The sequence below is a fragment of the Pangasianodon hypophthalmus genome, chromosome 10, assembly GCF_027358585.1.
Source record: "Pangasianodon hypophthalmus isolate fPanHyp1 chromosome 10, fPanHyp1.pri, whole genome shotgun sequence".
NCBI classification, from domain to species: domain Eukaryota; kingdom Metazoa; phylum Chordata; class Actinopteri; order Siluriformes; family Pangasiidae; genus Pangasianodon; species Pangasianodon hypophthalmus.
Window position 1 is genome coordinate 24826140 of NC_069719.1, and position 20288 is coordinate 24846427.

The window sequence follows — 20288 nt, forward strand, 5'->3', positions numbered from 1 at the left end:
GAAAAATCACAGATCCTCTTGGTGTGTTAAAAACTTAAAGTTACTAAGAGCTGAGACTGGAGACTCCTTCCAAAAATGCTAAACATACATCTCTTCACAGAAAGCTTCACCACAACAACAATTACATTATAACATTAATATATTAATATATTAATAACATTAATATAAACTTTTCAGCTGCACTACTGCATGGATTGCTGTTGTAGAAAATTAATCAACGCCTTCTGACCAATCAGGATACAGAATAGTGACTTTGAGCAGTTTACTGGTTGTCTTCAGTTGATCCAGCTATAGTAGCTGAGCTGAGATTTCAGAGTTGTGAAAAAGGTGTAATGCTAAGCTGATTAGTCTACAACACGTTCGTCCTCGTTCTCACAAACGCTCGCCTGCGTCGCCTGCTTGATGATCGCTCATCTCTTCAGCAGTACTTCGTCTGGGTGAATTGAGCTTGGTACAATATAGCAGGGATGCAGTAGATTACAGTCTAATTATATTAATTATTTGGTCATTCATATAAAAATGATGTCATGTTACTGAAGTGATGAACCTTTTTGAGAAATTTGCGATTTGAGAAAGATGGACACCTTTGAATTCTCTTTAGTGGAGAATTTATACATGATAAGGTCATTAAAATAATATTTCTAAATGTCACTTTAAAAAAAAAAAAAAAAAAAAAAAATATATATATATATATATATATATATATATATATATATAAGTATATATATATATATATATATATATATATAAAAAAGTATATATATATATATATATATATATATATATATATATATAAAAAAGTATATATATATATATATATATATACATACTTTTTTTTTTTTTTTAAAGCAATGCAGCCTATGATTTATACAACCAACATATAAGACACCCAGAATCTGGAAATGGACTAAGCAGACATCACATCAGATCACAAATCTTACAAAAAAAGGGCAATATGAATGCACTGCCTTTGTATTTTCCACAGCGTAATATAATGTGAGAACAAGCTTGGGTACGTGGTGAGTTCTCCAGAACACTTGGAACAATCTAGCAGCCAATTTCGTTATAAAACTGCACCACAGTGCACCCAAGAGAACTTATTAGGGGCAGGACGCCTTAGACCTCTAAAAATCTAAAAATCTAAGACCTCTGAAATCGCAATGAATGCGATTTCGGCTCAGTGTGCAATGATATGATCATAAAATGATTCTTGAAGCATCTTGATTTTATACATGTAAACTGCTGTAGCTTGACTCCATTATGAGCAAGTTTTTTTCAACAATGGTCTAGTGGCATATAAATTTTGCAGTGAAACTTGCAATTGACCTGGTAATTTACTTTGCACTTTCTGGATGATGTACGCCACTTACTTGAGGGCTTTCTGTTTAGCTGGTAGACCAGAAGACCATTTTTCCTCCAACTCCAGATGGAAATGCGATTTCTCATGGTCATTCTATTCCCACAATACTTTACAGTTCATACAAATCATAAAATCACATCGCTTTCAAAGAGGAGGGTACAGGTTTTAGTTGTTCCATCTTCAAATCTGCTAGCTAATTTTATCTAGTTTCTAACATACACACAGCACACTTACTAGCCTATACCTTTACACTTCACCACCCAACAGGTCTAGCTGATATATTTGGCCAAAATAAATATTTTTCTAATTATAGATTTGCTTCACATTGTATTTGAGCTGTTTTATTTCATTTGTAAAATATGATTATGGAAATCTGTGCATCGATAAAGAAACATTTAAAATGATTTAAATCAAGACACATCTAAGAAAAGATTTTTTTTCCCCTAATGGCAAATTATGGTCCAAACATAGACTGATTTTTTTTTTTATAGTTTTCACTGCTTACTACTCTTCATACTACACTTTCTACAGGGTTTCCCATAAATCCAGCATCATACGATTAATGTATACGGTCACTGATCACTTTAATTAGGAATACTATACTTATACTGGGTAGCGCCTCCATTTGCTCTCAAAACAGCCTCAATTCTTCAGGGCATGGATTCCACAAGATGTTGACATGATTGCACCACGCAATTCCTGCAGATTTTTCAGGTGCACTTTCATGCTGCGAATCTCCCGTTCTACCACATCCCAAAGGTGTTCTACTGGATTCAGATCTGTGACTGGGAAGGCCACTGAAGAACGGTGAACTCATTATCATGTTCATGAAACCAGTTTGAGATGACTTTTGCTTTGTAACATGGTGCATTATCATGCTGGAAGTAGCCATTAGAAGATGGGTAAATTGTGGCCACCGGCTCCACTGGCTTCCTGTAGCTGCCCACATCAAAGCGCTCATCACATCCAGCACTGCATCACGCTCCCTCCGATCGTCTAGCACTGCTCGACTGGTCCCACCATCTCTCAGGGTACAAGGAAGGCATGCATTGAGACTATTCTCAGATCTGGCACCTAGGTGGTGGAATAAACTTCCCCTAGATGTCCGAACAGCTGAGTCACTGGCAGTCTTCAAATGATGTCTAAAGACTTACCTCTTCCTAAAGTACATCAATTAGCACACACACACACACACAAAACCTTTGTACTGTCTGAGCACTTGTTACTATATTACCTCCCCAACAGAGTTTTTTGACTGATGGTATTCTTAGTTTGTGACCTAGCGAACCAGTATCAGAATGTATTTATTGATAGAGACTTCAAAACACATTTGTAAGTCGCTCTGGATAAGGGCATCTGCCAAATGCCAAAAATGTAACTGCCATGAAGAGATGCACATGGTCAGCAACAATATTCAAATAGGCTGTAGCATTCAAGGACGACTTATTGGTATTAATGGGCCCAAACTGTGCCAAGAGAACATTCCCCACACCATTACACCACCTCCACCAGCCTGGACTGTTGACAAAAGGCAGGTTGAGTCCATAGATTCATGCTGTTGGTGCCAAATTCTGACCCTACCATCTGTGTGCCTCATCAGTAATCGAGACTCATCAGACAAGGTGTTTTTTTTTTTTTTTTCCCCCAGTCTTCTACTGCCCAGTTTTGGTGAGCCTATGCCCAACTGCAGCATCAGCTTTCTGTTCTTGACTGACAGAACTGGAACCCGACGTGGTCTTCTGCTGTTGTAGCCCATCCGCCTCAAGGTTCGATGTGTTGTGCATTCTGAGATGCTTTTCTGCTCACCACAATTGTACAGAGTGGTTATCTGAGTTACTGTAGCCTTTCTGTCAGCTCGAACCAGTCTGGCCATTCTGTTTACCTCTCTCATCAACAAGACGTTTCCTTCTACAAGACTGCTGCTCACTGGATGTTTTTTCTTTATTGCATCGTTCTTAGTAAACGCTCGAGACTGTTGTGCAGGAAAATCCCAGGAGATCAGCAGTTATAGAAATACTCAAACCAGCCCATCTGGCACCAACAACCATGCCACCATGGCTGATGTGAACATTACCCAAAGCCGCTGGCCCATATCTGCATGATTTTATGCATTGCACTGCTGCCACATGATTGGCTGATTCAATAATTGCATAAATGAGTAGAAGTGTTCCTAATAAAGTGTTCGGTGAGAGTATTTTTATAGACCATGCTGTAGCTGAGCAAAGAAGAACGAATCCAAATATTTCTACTCATAGAAAATCAAAGTTAACAAACTGAGCAAGTTCTATAAATAAAAGCTTTTTGTTTTGCAATTGTTTTCCTCCTATGATGCTGAACATATGTTTAGATACTTTGCATTTTATTTATTTTTGAAAGCATTCTTTCAAATTTAAAAAATTTCATTAAAAGTGTCTAAAGTTTTGAGTACAGAGCCAGAAAAGTGAAGAATAAGAATGCAAGAGAGAGGAACTGAACAGAGGATACATGCACTTGTTGCACAGTGTGCAGAACATCAGTGAGGTAGCAGTAATGGATTCGTGAAGGAAGAAATGCAACACGCTACTGACGCAAAATCCTGAAGAGAAATTTTCTCTCTCTTCCCTGCTTCATTCCAACATTTTTCCACTCTCTAGGCAAAAAAGTTCCAATCAGAAACCATATCATTGCGGTGTTACCACACTCATCCTGGCTCTGGCATTCTGAACATTCTGTCCCTTCAGAACAGAGGAACAAGCGTGCGCACACACACACACACACACACACACACACTTTCTTCTGCACTTGACATCGGTTTGGGCATGTATTTTGAGGCTCTGTTATCCATAAATGCTACTCTAACAAACCTTCAGCGAGGTTTCAAGCAAATGCATACATGCAAGCCAATCAGGATGCGGCCAATCACAACCTACACACCCTCAGAGGTGGAAGAGAGGCAGAAAGACAGAGTGTGAGAGAGAGAGAGAGAGAGAGAGAGAGGGAGACGGAGGGAGGGATCGAGATCTACTCAGAATCCGCAGAGTCCTGGCAGAAAACTCTTGATGCTTAAGTTGCAATTTTTCCCCATTTTTCCAAGAAAGACAAAACCACCCGTGCACATCAGAAGTGCTCTGTTCAAATTAGTGGTCAGCGGAAACGGGTTTTAGGGGACGATTCCAGTGCCGATATTTTTGAGTGCACTGAGGTCTTGGACCAATAAAATGCTGATATTGGATTGTAATTAAACACTGGTTAAGAAATAAGAATTTAAAAAAAAACTGTATTTAGAATTGTAAGTATTGCTGGAGGATTGATTTTTTTAATTTAAGCAGAATTCATATTTATTACTATTACAGCTCAGCTTTTTTAATATAACGACATCATGATATTCTTTATCTGTAAATATTAATATAGAATAGAATAGAATAGAAAACAACTACATGCAGGTAGGAATTTAGCTGCAGCGGCTCGTGATAGATTCTGGTTTGGAAGGACGACATTAATAATGACCTAGCCTCAAACACAATTAAGTTGAGAGGCTATAACACTTGACATACGCCATAGTCTACAATCTAGCAATTCTTTAGAGTAACCCTGTAATAGGCAGTTGATAGTCGACAACATACAGCCATCCAGAACGTAGTCTAGCAGCTAGTTTTGAGCGCTTCTTGATGTACCTTTTCTCAACTGTTTTAGACACAGTAGGTGTGTTTCCCGTCACCAGCGGTAACTATTATCATTAACCAGGGTTGCCAGGTTTCAGCAAAAATTTCCATCCCAACTACCTGTCAAAATTCAGACAAAAGTTCAGGCATTGCAAAAGGGAGACACGTTTTTCTTCTTTTTCTCAGCCTTTGTGTGGGAAACAAGGTCACTCATTTCTGATGTACGGACTCCTTAATCCTCCTTTCCTTCTGGCAATCTTTGCAATATATTTTACAACAGAAATGACTCTGTATGCCATAGACCCTCTGTCTACACATGCACTTTGCTTTTGTTTGTAGAAATTTAATTCAGATTATTTGCATTTATGGAGTGGCAGTGGAGTATTTCAAAACTAGCCAAATTTGGTGTTAATCTATCAAGCCTGGTTCCTACTCCTTCCCCAAGCATGGGGCAGCGTGATTCCTTCCCCAATGGGCTTCTTATTAGCGCTTGTTTTACTTCCCATTTTTAACCACTCAATGCAATAATAACTAGATCTAGAAAGGCAAGCAAATCAATCGAAGCCAATCAATCACAGGTCTTTAAAAAGATTAACAGTTGCTGAAAAATGACACTTGTATATTTTACATGCTTCAGTTTATTAGTATTATAGTATAGGTAGGTTTTCTCAGTAGTGTCGGCCATGTTAAGCTCATGTTTCAAGTTCTGAGTGGTAAAAGTAAAAGGGTTGAGCAGAGGGGGTTTAGTGAGTGATGAAAAGGTTGTAAGTTCAAATCCCAGGGCTGCCATTGAATCACTCTTAAGCCCTTAAGCAACGTCCATAACCATGAACTGCACAGCTGTATGCTTGAACTGCATCCCGTCTTGGATAAAAGTTTCTGCCAAGTGAGTAAATTTTTGAGAGTAGAGAATCGCTGGGACACTGGAAAACCCGCACTATAAAACTGGCTTCAGTAAATTGCTCTAAACAATCGTTTTTGTGGCTTTTGTCACTTTATTGAATCACTACTAATTTATATAAAATTAAGAAAAGCTTACATGTCATTTGTCGCCAACGTTGGAATCATGGCTCCAGCTCGCAGACTTAAATACAAAACGAATGTTTGTGTGTTTCTGTGTCACATTCCAGTGCTAGGCAAGCGTGCGTGTCTTTCTCTTGTAGCTACAGACTATTCTGTTTGAATAGGTGCACAGTAATAATGACAAACCTGGAAACTTTGAGAGGTGCGGTGTCTTTTGAGGCATGAATGTGCGTGCGTGTGTGTATTCTGTTTTAAATGAGGTAAGGTTCTACAGATGATCTCATCGCCAAGCAGACACATGACCCACATGGGCAGGAATGCAACCTTATCATCAACAGAATACAACTTCCACTGAGGAGGGGGGAAGAAAGAGGGAAAAAAAACAGAGAGAAAGAAGGAAAAGAGACAGAGAGAGAGAAAGAATTTTCTCAATTGTTGAATGACGTAAAATCTGATCAAAACAACTTACAAAACTGAAGACAGGCATATATAACATGTATGACTCAACATAACCCTTGGTTATGGTCTATTTTTGGTATACAATCCTACAACAAGGAAAAAACAAAAACATCAGGAGCATAACACTACAGACCTCATAAACATGACCTTCGACCTTATAGAGAGATGGATATACCTGATCATGAAGAACCAAAGTCTTTGGTCATCCATCCATTATCATCCATCCATGCATGCATGTAGCTTCACACATACAGGCCAACAATGATGGATCTTAATCTGTCTTCAACCCCACAATGTGTCCATGTACACACACACACACACACACACACACACACACACACACACACACACACACACACAAAAGTACAACTTATGGGGGAAAAAAGGCTGCACAACTGACTGTGTAACAAATCAGTAGTCTGGGACAAGCAGATTTCCTGTAGTAGTTTCATAGTTGCTCGGTAAACAAGAAAGTTCAACAGATAGAAAAAGAAGAAACAGCTCTACTCATTTACCTTCACAAAACAGAAGTTTTCGTTGGGTGTGTACGCTTGAACTTGATGTGCTTCACGGTGAAATGACGCAACTGACAGAATTAATCAAGTACAGTGCAAAGCTGTCTTATGACACACTGTAACTCTGCGGTTATACAAAGTGCTAGCTAGACACAAAACATTGGCAGCGACTTGTTGACATTTTATCGCGGACGCAAACACGATTATAACCTTAGTTTGTCTTTTTGGGGGATTTTTCCCCAATTTTCTCTCTTATTTAGCATTGACTAATTCCCGCCCAGCAGCTAACTCTCTCCTATCATACGACAGCTACCAATCAGGGAGGGTAAAGGCTATCTCGTGCTTCCTCTGAGACACATGAACCCAGCAAACCGCATCTTTTTGAACTGCTGCTCATGCTGCATCACGGGGCGGGATAACGCAATCACAGGGAAGCATTATCCGCCCCGCCAACAAGCACGAGCTCACAGACGCCCACATTTGCCTAGTGTTGCTGTGATAGAAAAAAGAGAGAGAGAGAGAGAGAGAGAGAGAGCACTCAGAGAACACGGCCCATTTTGCTGTCTTGGACTGCCGGCCACGGATGTCTGGGGCATTGTCGGGATTCAAACTTTTGATCTCCAGGCGACAGGGCGAACGCTTTCCTGTTAGTTAGGTGTCCAGGCAACCAAAACATGGGACTGGGCAGCACTTTAGATATTTCCCTAGTGGACTAATCAAATGACACAAGTGCTGTGAAATGCAGTGATACATATGAATTAAAAAAAAAAAAAAAACCACAACACAGTGTTCTCACACATACAGCTCCCTAAACACAGCGACAGCCCGCAAGACAGACTCATGGTGTTGAGGAGATTTGGTGTGTTTGTGTGTAAGACTGGGGGTTAGCAAAGGAACCGCGGCTCCAGGTTTAGTGTACACAGGAAGTGAACTCACAAAAGGTTTAGACAGCAAGCCTTAAACTCACACAATATTTCCTTCCTCTCTCCCTCTCTTTCACATACAGTAATTCATACACAAACTCTTACTATCCTTGTAAGGGCCTTCCACTGACATTATTGATGCAGGTAATTAATGCTATACATGTACATCTAACCTTAACCTCAATAACCAAAAGCAAACCTTTTTTTAAAATAAAAACTAAACTTTTTGCAAAAAATGATCACTACTCATAGGGACAGCCAAATGTCCCCACCCACAAGGTCCAAATTGTCAGACGTGCCTATCCTTTTGGGGACATCTAGTCCCCGACAAGATGTAAAAGCATGCCCACTAGGCTTGTGCGATACCCAATATTCCACTGCCATGATACGTGTGACATTTATCAGCGATTATATTATATTAGCAAACCTGTCTACTGTTATGTATTTTGCTCTGCAAAAACATTGGCGTATGCTTATCACTCAAAAATACGCCAAAAGAGCACGCTTATTCGGCCCTTTAAATCGGCAAATGAGCTAATCGACATGTGAATCTGGAATGATCCGCACAGGTGTTTTGAACTCTTTAATAGATAACAGATGTTTCCGAGAAGCCCCGCCCCCTTCCCCTCCATGGGAATGACCACAGTTTCAGACTGCACAGCTGATAAGATTGTTACGCCCTTCCCTACTCTCCTTAAACCTGAGATAGTGGAAGCGCTCATTTCCTGGTTTTTTTAGGCAGTTCTAGACGATTAAAACATTTATTGCGATATTTTAAGATGGAAAATCGCCATCAGGGAAAAATCAATATCGTGCAAGCGTAACGCCCACATATTCTTAGACAACAGTTAGTTACAGTCCCCTAATCTGATTGGTCGAGCAGTGTTCCAAGAGTGCTTATACAGTATTTCCTATAACCACACTGGGATGTTTCACTGTGTGTATCTCTCCGCTCGTCTGTCTTCGCCACGTGAAACTCCACGTCCTAGTTCGAAACGGTTACTACAGAAGCGTTAGCGACATCATCAGTGGACATCGCAAACAATACCTTTCAGGAATATAGAACTTTTGACTTAAAAAATGAAAGCTTGTCAGATGAAGATGAAGGAAAGGAAGAAGGGACGCCAATTTTACCAGAAGCACCTTTAACGGGAATGTAAAAAAAACAATGTGAGCTAGCTAGCTTGTGGATTCTTCGGGATCTATTTCTGCCAGTGGACAAAAAATAAACAGAATATTTGGTCATACTGTGTCTGAAATGTCACTTACTAATTAATTTGCTGTTTATAGAACTGTTGTTTAAAAGCAATATCGCCTCTCAGTCGTGCGATTATACTGAATATCGGAACGGCTGGGATTGCCTATCGCACTCATCCAGCCGGCTCGTGCCTATATTCAGTGTACCTGCACTCTAGCTTGTGCTGATTGCTTAATCAGTGGTTAGTTGAATACAAAACTGAAACCTACTGTGGAAGGATGCATTCTTTCAGACGAGCAAACAAAGTGACGACTCGATCTCCGTCAGTGGTGATCTTTCCATCCTGAGCTGAAAAAGAAAAACAGAAATGCGGATTTGAGCATTTTGAATCTTTAGCACATTGGACTTTTTGAACTCTGTCCATCGTGCGTGTACATGTACTGAGACCGAAATGACCGCTGAAGTCCCAGAACTCTCTAATGTGGCTTTGTAACTATCTGTTTTTCATTCAAAAAGAAATAAATCTGAAACTGAATTGTTATAATTGCCTGGATTAAATGAGCCCAGCTGGATAAAAAAATAGATAGACAAGGATTTCATTTTGTGATTTTTACCAGACCTCTTCAGAATAAACATCCTTAAGAGTCATGCCATGCCTCCTTAGTCATCCACACACAGACTCGCAGACGCTCTCGAGCTCCGAGTCTGACAGTGTGAACATTCATTCTCTTCTTCGTCTGGGAATCACTCGCACTATTGAGCATGTGGCTGTTCGGGGATGTAGGACTTCAACTAACTTAAAGTTCCTCACAGTCTTAGTCAACTCGAAAGTTAACCTGATGTAGCTTTGGCAGTAAATCCTAACCGTTGCCATGGAAACAAAACGCTGATATTTAATTACACATAGCGACTCCACATTAAGATTCATCATGATTTCATGCAGCAAAATTGGCTAATCTACATGTCCGGCTTTGCGAAGCTCACATTACAGAACAGAATGTTTAAAAGGTGATATTAATCACATGGAATGAGAAGTAGTCAGGATCGGGTTCTTTTGGTGTCATTTCTGTTAAGCCACTAAACAGGATTAAAATAAACAGCAGAATTTGACTTCTTTTCCACTCCTTTCTCATAGTTCTGTCTAAGTGGTACTCGTGTAACCTTAACAGTCACTGAATTACACATATGGGTGCGTGACATGTTCAGGTTTTCGTGTGATAGTCATATTTACAGAAAATGTGAACAAGGCAACAAAAATGTGTTTGAGCAGTAAATAGCAATTGAGCACTGAGGTTTAAAGTGGAAATGTAGCTTTAGGGAATTTAAGTCTTTTTCTACACTTATTAGTCCGCTTGCCATAGGGGTGGGCAACGTGACAAAATATGATATGACAATTCTCACAAATTTCAAAGACATTTCTAGGAGTGGAGTGTAGTAGCGCTTCATAAAAAAAAATCTGTTCAATGATTTATATATATTACAAACAAAAAAATAAATGCATGGTAATTTTTAGATTTAAAAAAATAACCACTGAAAAATTGAAAGCTGTAATTTTTTCAACATTTTACATTTTTAAAGATTAAGTACAAAAATCAAATTAAAATCAAATCAAATCCACTACTTGCTTTAAGTTTGTAATTAAAGTCATTTAAAAAACATTTTATAAAAATAAAAAGATATCACAATATCTCAGATATATAAAGTGTATTGTGATATAATTTATCAAGATATTTATCCAAGTTATGCCCAGCCCTACCTTGAGTCTGAATCTATGAAAAATGTATACTTTTTTTTTTCCATTTGCCAATTGGTTTGGTTTCGCACCGCACGTAATTAAATGAACCAAAAAGCAAAACAACACTGGCGGATGGGTGTGTGTAGGGCTGAAAACATGCTCGTAAAACTCTTGCTGGAATATGGGATCACTTTGGCTTCCCGGTAAGTTATAAAGCTGAATATAAGCAAGTGGTGAACCGAAATGCTGCAGTCAGGCAGCATTTCCCATATGATGGCTCCCGAGTGCTGCGAATGAAAAGCGTTGACCCTGTCGCTGAGATTGCAAGTTTGAATCCCGATGATGCCACGATCATCCGTGGATGGGAGCAAAGAGAGCAAAACTGGCTGTGCTATCTGGGTTGGAGGGATGACATACTACATCCTCCGAGTCAATCAAAGAAACCCTAGCCAGCCACGGGCATCTGAGAGCTCATGTATGTGGAAGAGCGTGGACAGCAATTTCCTCCGGGTATGTTACGAAGCCCTGTGACACAGCATGAGCAGCAGTTTGAAAAGATGTAGAGGTTGGTTTCACGTGTCTCAGAGGTTTGGCCTGCCCTTCCCAGTTGATACTAGTCGTGCGAAAGTGGGTGCGAATTGACAAGACCAAATTGGGGAGAAAAATGGGAGAAATTTCCAAAAACTCCACTGTTGTACTTTTATAGTGTCGAATATTTCAAAACAACGAAAATGGAAACCTAAGGCACATATTCAGGCAGTGCTTATTTTTGCTGTATCAAAAAAGTGAGTCATAACACCCCACCATACTGAATTTAATTTTGTATTTTATGTATTGTTACATCCCTAATGGAGACAGATCGGTCTAAAATTACCCCACCAGATACTCTGGTAACAATTACCCCACCCAGTGCGAGAAAAAAATAACCAAAACATCCAAATAGGACTTTAGGCAAAGAAAGAGGATTGAAGGACATGTTCCAGCCAAGTATTCTCAGCATCTTCTACTCCTCACACAGAGTTATTTTTATCTTTGTGGTATTTTGCATGTAGCTTGCTTCCAGTGACTCTTTAGCTGAAGGGGGCGCTGGCTCGGTAGGGGTTCAGTACTATTTGAGCTGCCAAGGAGAGGAAGTCGAGGAATGCCCAAATTAATTCCACACATGATGGAGAGACATGGAGGTACAAACAAGAGCCCATAAGAAACAAGGAACAAGAAACAAGAAAACTAAGGCGTGAGTACTTTATAAAGCTATGAGCTTTAAATGCCTTGAGAGACAGGAGCTGCAGAAGCGCTGATTAATACAATCTAATTCAGCCACTCTGGAAAAACCTGCCCTTACCAAAAAAGCTTAGCATGGCATGTACAGCATAATATCACACCCTGTTACCAGCCCTGCACACACACAGTCAACATGACAACAGCTCTGCATCATCGTCATCAAATACCTGCAAATGTCAAACTAGATCAGCCCTGATTACGTGATTAATACGAGTGAGTGCACGCGATGGTCTGAGCAACACAGCGATGCTGGACATTGACTGGACAAGCTCTTAGGATACACCATCAGTCTGCAGCATTTGATTTGAACATACGCATACTTGTCTGTCTCAAGTCCTTATATGGCTAAAAAAGAGAAGAGCTTGTTCTCCTAAATCCATCTGGTTGGCATGAGTTGAGAACAAATAGCCAAGTGGAGCCACAGATACAGGAGAGCAGATAAAACTTCACTTGAACACACACACGGCATGTGGGGGTCATGTACAGCGAGGGTCTTCATGTGAGAGAAAACGGACAGGAGAAATAAAGGAAGGAAAAAAGAGGTAGGACGAGGTAGACATGGGGAAGTACATATCAGGTGAAAAGCTTCAGTTAATGTTAACATCAAACATCTCTGTGATTTTGACCCTGGCATGGCTCTTGGTGCCAGACGGACTAGTTTGAGTATTTCAAAAATGGCTGCTCTCCTGGGATTTTCAGACATAACAGTTTCTAGAGGTCACACACAATGGTGAGAAAAACAAAAAACATCTAGAGATAAGCAATTCTATGTGTTAAAACATCTTACTCATGAGAGAGGTCAGAGTAGAATGGTCAGACTGGCTCAAGCTGACAGAAGGCTACGGTAACTCAAATAACCACTCTTTACAACCGTGGTGAGCTAAAAAGTATCTCAGAATGTACAACACGTCGAACCTTGAGGCACATGGGCTACGACAGCAAGAGACAACATTGGGTTCAATTCCTATCAGCCAAGATCAGAAATCTGACACTACAGTGGGCGGAGAGTCACCAAAACCTGGGCAGTTAAAGAGCTTTTTCTGAGATGCTTTTCTGCTCACCACATTTGTAAAGAGTTATTATTTACCTGGTGTGACCAGGCGTGTGTGAAAAATCCCAGACGATCAGCAGCTTCTGAAATACTAAAACCAACCGTCTGGCACCAATAACCACAATCAAAGTCGAAGTCACCTGTACAGGGATACATATCGTGTATTGTAGAAAATATCGTGATGTGATATTTTTGCCATATCAATCACCTTTATGAGAAAGTGCTCTACCTCTCTGGTCAAAACAGTTCACCCTATTCTATTTGTCTCAGAGAGTGAAAGAGAGAAAAGGAGAGGTAGAACTGATATTCACACTGACTCATCATCAGGGTGGAGTTTCCCCCAAAACACTGCAGTACAAAGTTTATCATTAAACGGTAACATAAGCGTCACGCAAGATTTACGATATATATTTGGAAAGTTTGTGCTGAAAATTTCACTTTCATCTGCTTGGTGCAAACGTTGGCCTGCGCATGGGTCGTTCTGCCGAATCAAACACCGCTAATTAACTGAAAACTCAAATCAGATGTGCTAGTGCAGAAGTATCTCATGATTAATGTTTAGTAGGGATGCTGAAGTTCAGTCGGAGGTGGACATGCCTGACCACGTACTGCTAGTCAGATTCTACAGTAATAAAAAAAAATAGGTACAACCCAAAGGAGAGTGATGTCCCGAGTGTGACATGAGGAAGTCATCCAGGACACACATGACATTATTACACGTTGTAATACACATGAATAAGCCATGTGTTGAGTAATGAACATGAATATGATCAGAGACCGTGAGCGATGTAGAAAGAGTGACTCACAACAGCACATGGACTCAGTTACACCCGTTTAATACGCACAACATGTTTAAGATCTGACACTGATACGAACTGAAATCGAAATTAAATACAGGAACTCTTGTGTGTGTGTTCTTGTACAAATATACCAATATCTCTCTGGTAAACAGACACAATGACACACAGGCATAAAGAATCAGAGCGAGACACAAAGACACATTGACAAACACACACACACACACACACACACACACATACATAGACCTACACAAAACAGACACAGACGCTCAGACAGAGACACGCACACAGGACAGAAAACAGGACAGAGACACAGGGAAACAGAGACATACAGACAGAGACTCAGACGGGGACACGCAGAGACACAGAGACACAGAGACGCAGAGAGGCACATAGATGTATAGGCACACAGACACACACACAGACAGGCACACAGAGACTCACATAAATTCCTTTACAGATATACCAGTTTCTCTGTCAGATATACACACACACACACAAACACAAACACACACACACACACACACACAAACAAACTCACAGAGAAGTATAATCAACTAGGGAAAATGAGCAAGGGGAAAAAATCCAGTCCCTTTGCTAAACGTGTGCGGTTTACCAAACATTCCTGTTCTCTTCTCACTGAAATTCTTTCGTCTCTCGAATCTGCCTCAAACAATAACTGTACATGACAGGAGAGAGCAGGAGAGAAAGTGTGTGTATATGTGCGTGTGTGTGTGTGTGTGTGTACAGTGTTGAAAATCTCCATAGCTAAACCATAGATTAATCATGCTGGTGGATGGAGAAATAAAGGGTGGAGGACAGGAAGAGAGGGAAAACAGGCCTGTGTGCATTCCACTGCCTCGGACTATGTATATTTTCACTGATCACAAGGAAAATAATCCACTGGAGGAATCCAGAAGAGACCCCAGAGAGAGAGAGAGAGAAAGGGTGGGAGAGAGACACAAAGAGTGATTATATACACACACACACACACACACATATATATATATATATATATATATATATATATATATATATATATATATATATATATATATATATATATATATATATATATATATATATATATATATATTTCACTGTTCATGAAATATGGGGTGTGACAATAGATGGTTCTAGAAAATTGAACAGGTAATATGTTGATGTGTGTGTATATACACATACACACCTATACACACACATCAACATATTACCTGTTCAATTTTCTAGAACCATCTATTGTCACACCCCATATTTCATGGACAGTGTTGTGGGCACTGCACTATGGAGATCCCTCCACTGCAGATCCCTAGATCTTTCAAGTAAAGGAGGGTTACGTCGTAATCTCCATGATAAAGAAACCTCTAGAACCGAAAGGTAAATTCTCAATTTGCTCATTACTTTGGTCTATAGGTGTTATCTTCAGCCTAAGAATGGGATGGGAAGTAAAACCATCATTTAACGCAGACCGGATACAAGTTTCCTGGTTTCACGAAAAGCTGGTTTTAACCTTACATTTGAACTGTCTATAGCTCTTACTGATCTGAGCCCAAGAGCTCCTGCATCTGACCGCACAGACTTTCACTGGCTCGATGCTAAATCGAGCCGATCCATTACTCTAGTTACACAGGAATTCAAGACGTCCGTTGTTAATGCATTTTGGGATAGGGGTTGTATGTTGAACAGGGGGTTAAATAACCAGATCTGATCAAAACCAGATCTGCCCTGTGACAGGTCAGGGGAAGTGATCCATGATTAATGCACTCTAGTGTGTATGGATCCTCACTAAGTAGGCTCCAGAAGATTTAGTAAAATACAGCTGACAGACCATCGATCGCAGGTGATCTTCCACCGTTCGGTTCTTGGACAGACCTTGTCAGCTTAAGGGTTTTTCTAGCTTCAGCCATTCTCTCTCTCTCTCTCTCTCTCTCTCTCTCTCTCTCTCCCTCTCCCCCCAGCTATCATGAAGGATTTCTTTAATTGCTTCTGAGTCACAGGTCTCTGACTACAAATGTTTCTCATAGAAAGAAACAGCAAATGTCCAGGATTTTGTTTCTGGTTATTTGTTTCCCTGCCATCTGGAAGTTTTACAATAAAAAAAATGAAGCTATTTTCTTGCTTGTCTGTCTTTCCAGTCCAAAGAAAAAGGCGGTAGATGTATCCATGTTGTGTAGTTGAGAGAAGCGTGCTCCTACGAGCGCTCCCTTACCACGTTTTTCAAGTAGATTTCTTAGTACGATTTTGTTCCTCTCTATGGCATCATTGGCACCTGAGGTGTTATTGGATCTGCTGTGTGTTAGTATTTCTTTTTCTAGTGCTTTCATTCTTGCTTTCAAAACTCTGGTGCTCTGCGTGGTGTCCTGTTGACAAAAAACTTTCATATGTATTTTGCTCATAACCCACTGGCCGGCTTAGTGTCGGGAACCTAAATTTCTCCTCTCTCCGAGAATTCCAGAAAAGATGAAAACAGTGAATAAAGGAGTGATCCGGCAGCAGCCTATTATTAAAGTGCCAGGGTGTGTGATGAGAGCTAACTGCCAGAACAGAGGCAGTTACTGAGATATAATGATGATATGACAGAGTTTGGTGTTATGAAACTCCCATAAATTTGGCCTATTTGCAAACCTATTGGGAACTTCAACACAGAAACGGTCAAGCCTTGCCTAAGACGTGCGATTAGCATTTACCTTTAATGTGTACTGTCTAACTTCCGGAAAAAGTGCCTCTCCACAAATCAAACAAGTCGTGATAATTGATTATAGACTTAAGAACCTCTGAAGTACTGCAACAGTAGTGCAACTCATGCCTTTGGATTTGTTCTGACTGTCATTCCTCCACTCTCTGACATAGTTTGTTTGGCTGTGTGTGCGCGCGCGCGCGTCTGTCTGTCTGTCTGTCTGTCTGTCTGTCTGTCTGTCTGTCTGTCTGTTTCCTGCAATACAGTGATATCTGATTTATTTATCCATAGATAGCTAAATTAATCATTATGATGGGACTAACAAGTTTTCCCTAACAGGCTAGGAGTGTAGCAAGTTGGTCAGACATACAATCACAGACATACACAAAAAGAAATACACAAACACACACTTACACACAAAGACACACACGCATTCACAGGCAGACAGGCAGACAGACAAAGACACAAAGACACACAGGCAGACAAAAACACAAACACACACAGATGAATGAGCACACAGACCGTCAAAGAGACAGTCAAAGAGACAGAGACACGCACACACATCTATACAAGCACAGACAGAGACACAGGCACACACACACAGATGCAAGTACACACACAACATATAGATTTTAGGTAGAAAAGCATTCTAGCACTGATATTTTAACACAGACAGTTAGCAGAACCACTTCTAAGTAGGTACGTTCTGATCCAACTCTTCTACCGAATTTCAAACTGTCCTACTGCTTACACAAGCAGTATCTGATCATGTGACCTTCCAAGGAGAACGCAAGACCAACAGTGCCGCATGGTATAGAAAAAAACAGAAATGATGACAGGAACTAACTTGTCTTGTACCTACAAATGTAACTAAACAGCTAAGTATGGTTTGGCATCTTTAATAAACAAAAATGATTACCGTTGGCAAATTGTGAAACTGTGGTATATTAGGAACAAAACATTTCAAGGCATCCATGCTGTTATTGGAAAACGATTCACTTCAGGAAGATAACTCCTCTTCGCATCAAGCCGCATCACGCCATGCTGTTGTTAATTATTTTCCTAGAATAGCATGTCACAACGTGTTTCATTCCTTAAGTGTTTTATTCCTTACAACATACTGAACTGATAGTTCTCACCACATTTTTGGCCAACGTATTCATGGAATTGTGTAGAACAGTTTACTTATAGGTTTATACATGGTGTCTTTTTAATGTTCTTTTGAATTGAGGTTTTGCTTCCACTGTACAGTACAGTAACGCTAACAATAATGCAAATGCAATCCTACAAAAATCTTTATATATATAAAAATATATACATACAAGGAAACAAACATTCAAGCATCTCTACAGAGTAAAAAAAAGATAATGAAGAGGCTCAGTACGATGAAAGTCCTGCAAGTCATCACATACCTGACCGGAATTATGAACCAGCCACGGGGGGGAAGTGGAAGCAGCCAATATCAAGACCCGGAAACTTCTTACAATGAAAAGTGCTTTCCACCCACAATCCAACATTCAGAGCCAAGTGGAAGGAAGTGGGAGGGGCCTAGAAAGTGGCAAGACTATTGTCCTGAATGAGTGTATCCAAGAAATAGCACATCAAGATGACCTGATATGAAAATGGCTCAAACAGACAGGTGATATAGATTTATTGTACGTTATTTCACTTAAACATTACGGCTATCAAATCCCTTCAAAGACTCACCCTGACCCAAAATCAGAAACGTAGCTGTCGATATACATATATATAATCGCATCTTACAGCATGGACACAATAGCCTGTAGAGTGAGACTGAATACTGAGAAAACTCCCTCCTGATGACAGGAGGTGGAAGTAAACTTTTAAAGAATATAACTACATTGGCGGGGATAATATTAGGTTTTTTTGCTCACTGTTCCAATAACTAATGCAAAAATGAAGAACCTTCTGTTCTCTGGAGGCTGAGAAGGCAAAACTCTCCGGCATCTCCAGCATTCATTTCTGCAATATAGATGAAATGCAGTTTTCTTTATGACTGCAATAATTCTAGCTTTCAAATCTCTCGCTGAAGTATATCGTGCATGCGTACACTGGTTCCACGTGATTGAATTCAGTTATGTTAACAATCTGTTTTCGTACATCCAACATGATTCGATCATGTATTTTGAAAACCCTAATAAAAAAAAAAAACAAACTCCATGCTCTCACCTGAACCGAGGATCAAACCCACATTGCTGGCATTTTTCAAGAGCCTCATTACCACTGCATTACTGTACTGCACATTACAATCATATTCATTTAATTCTATAATTATAGTTCCCGTCAGTGTCAACATCCGCATGCCATTTCATTACATAACTGGTTTACCTTAATACTCCAAGAATTGATCACGCTCACTCTACATAATTCAATCTAGTAATTAGAAACTTGTTTAACTCAAGTTTAGTATAAGCGACGAAATCATGATTAGCGACTTAATATTTTAAAATAATCTAGATGCAATATGTTCTCTTAAATCTGACTGACCACATATTCCATTTTCTTTTCAGTGTACTTCAGCAAAAATTTGTAAATACACATACATCTATACACATTTACTTTTTGTATTTACCACACTAGCTACTAGGGTCAGATGACAGTTTCGTTTATTTTCGTATTTTTATTTATTTAGTAATAAAAAGGAAGCAGGAAGCAGTTAATTACAAAATGAACTATAAGTACTCAGATCGACCTGCTTTGCCGGGTACACACATATATACACATACACACACACCCCTATCTATCTATCCATACAGTATATACAGTATGTACATATACCTATATATATATATATATATATATATATATATATATATATATATATATATATATATATATATACACACACACACACAATATATATACATATATACACACACATATATATATATATATATATATATATATATATATATATATATATATATATATACACACACACACGTAGATATACATACACGTAGCTGTATACACACACACATATACATGTAGATATAGAAATGTGTATATATAATATTTTCACTTAGAGCAGTGGTAATAGGAGCCTTGGTGGATATATGGTGGATGAGTGTCATCCACCCATTCACATCAATCTTCAACCATAAGCTGGTGATCATAGGAAACTGCATGTACGGTGGTACGGTGATATACCTCTGTATTCCGGTGTGGTAGCCATGAGCAGAATCATCTGGAAATACAGAGCAAGCACACGCTTTTGTCTGGAGTTTTGGTAGGCACTGGTCCTACTCCGTATCCTGTTTCCATAAGTGTTTATGTGTAGAGCTCTACCCTCGAGCTACACTGAACATGAGGTTGGCTAACTAAGGAAGTGGATTTATAAAAGCCAGGTTGGTGATGTTGATTCAGGTGCCTGGGCAACGTCCTCATTCCAACTCGTTCCTTTTAGGTTCTTGTTTCCTTTTCTTTCTGGAGCTAAAAAACCGTGTACAAAAAAAAAAAAAAAAAAACTATTTAATAATCACCACTCCTCCTCCAAAAATACCCAAGAACCCCAAGTAAGGTCACAGAAAAGCAGCTAACAGAAGCCAAGAAAATGTAAGCACACCACTCTCAACAGACTTGAGGCCTAGACTGACTCCATAAG

General features: G+C 39.6%; 1 protein-coding gene across 4 annotated transcripts in view; it reads right to left on the minus strand.

The window, feature by feature from the left end:
• Positions 1-20288, minus strand: part of luzp1 (leucine zipper protein 1) — a 55542-nt gene that overhangs the window by 18170 nt on the left and 17084 nt on the right. For 3 of the 4 annotated variants that reach the window (XM_053237544.1, XM_034308381.2, XM_034308379.2), the window contains exon 2: positions 9389-9467. The exons of the other annotated variant lie outside the window; for it this stretch is intronic. The gene's annotated coding sequence lies outside the window, so the exon portion shown is untranslated. The remainder of the gene's footprint in view (positions 1-9388; positions 9468-20288) is intronic. 4 annotated transcript variants of the gene reach the window in all.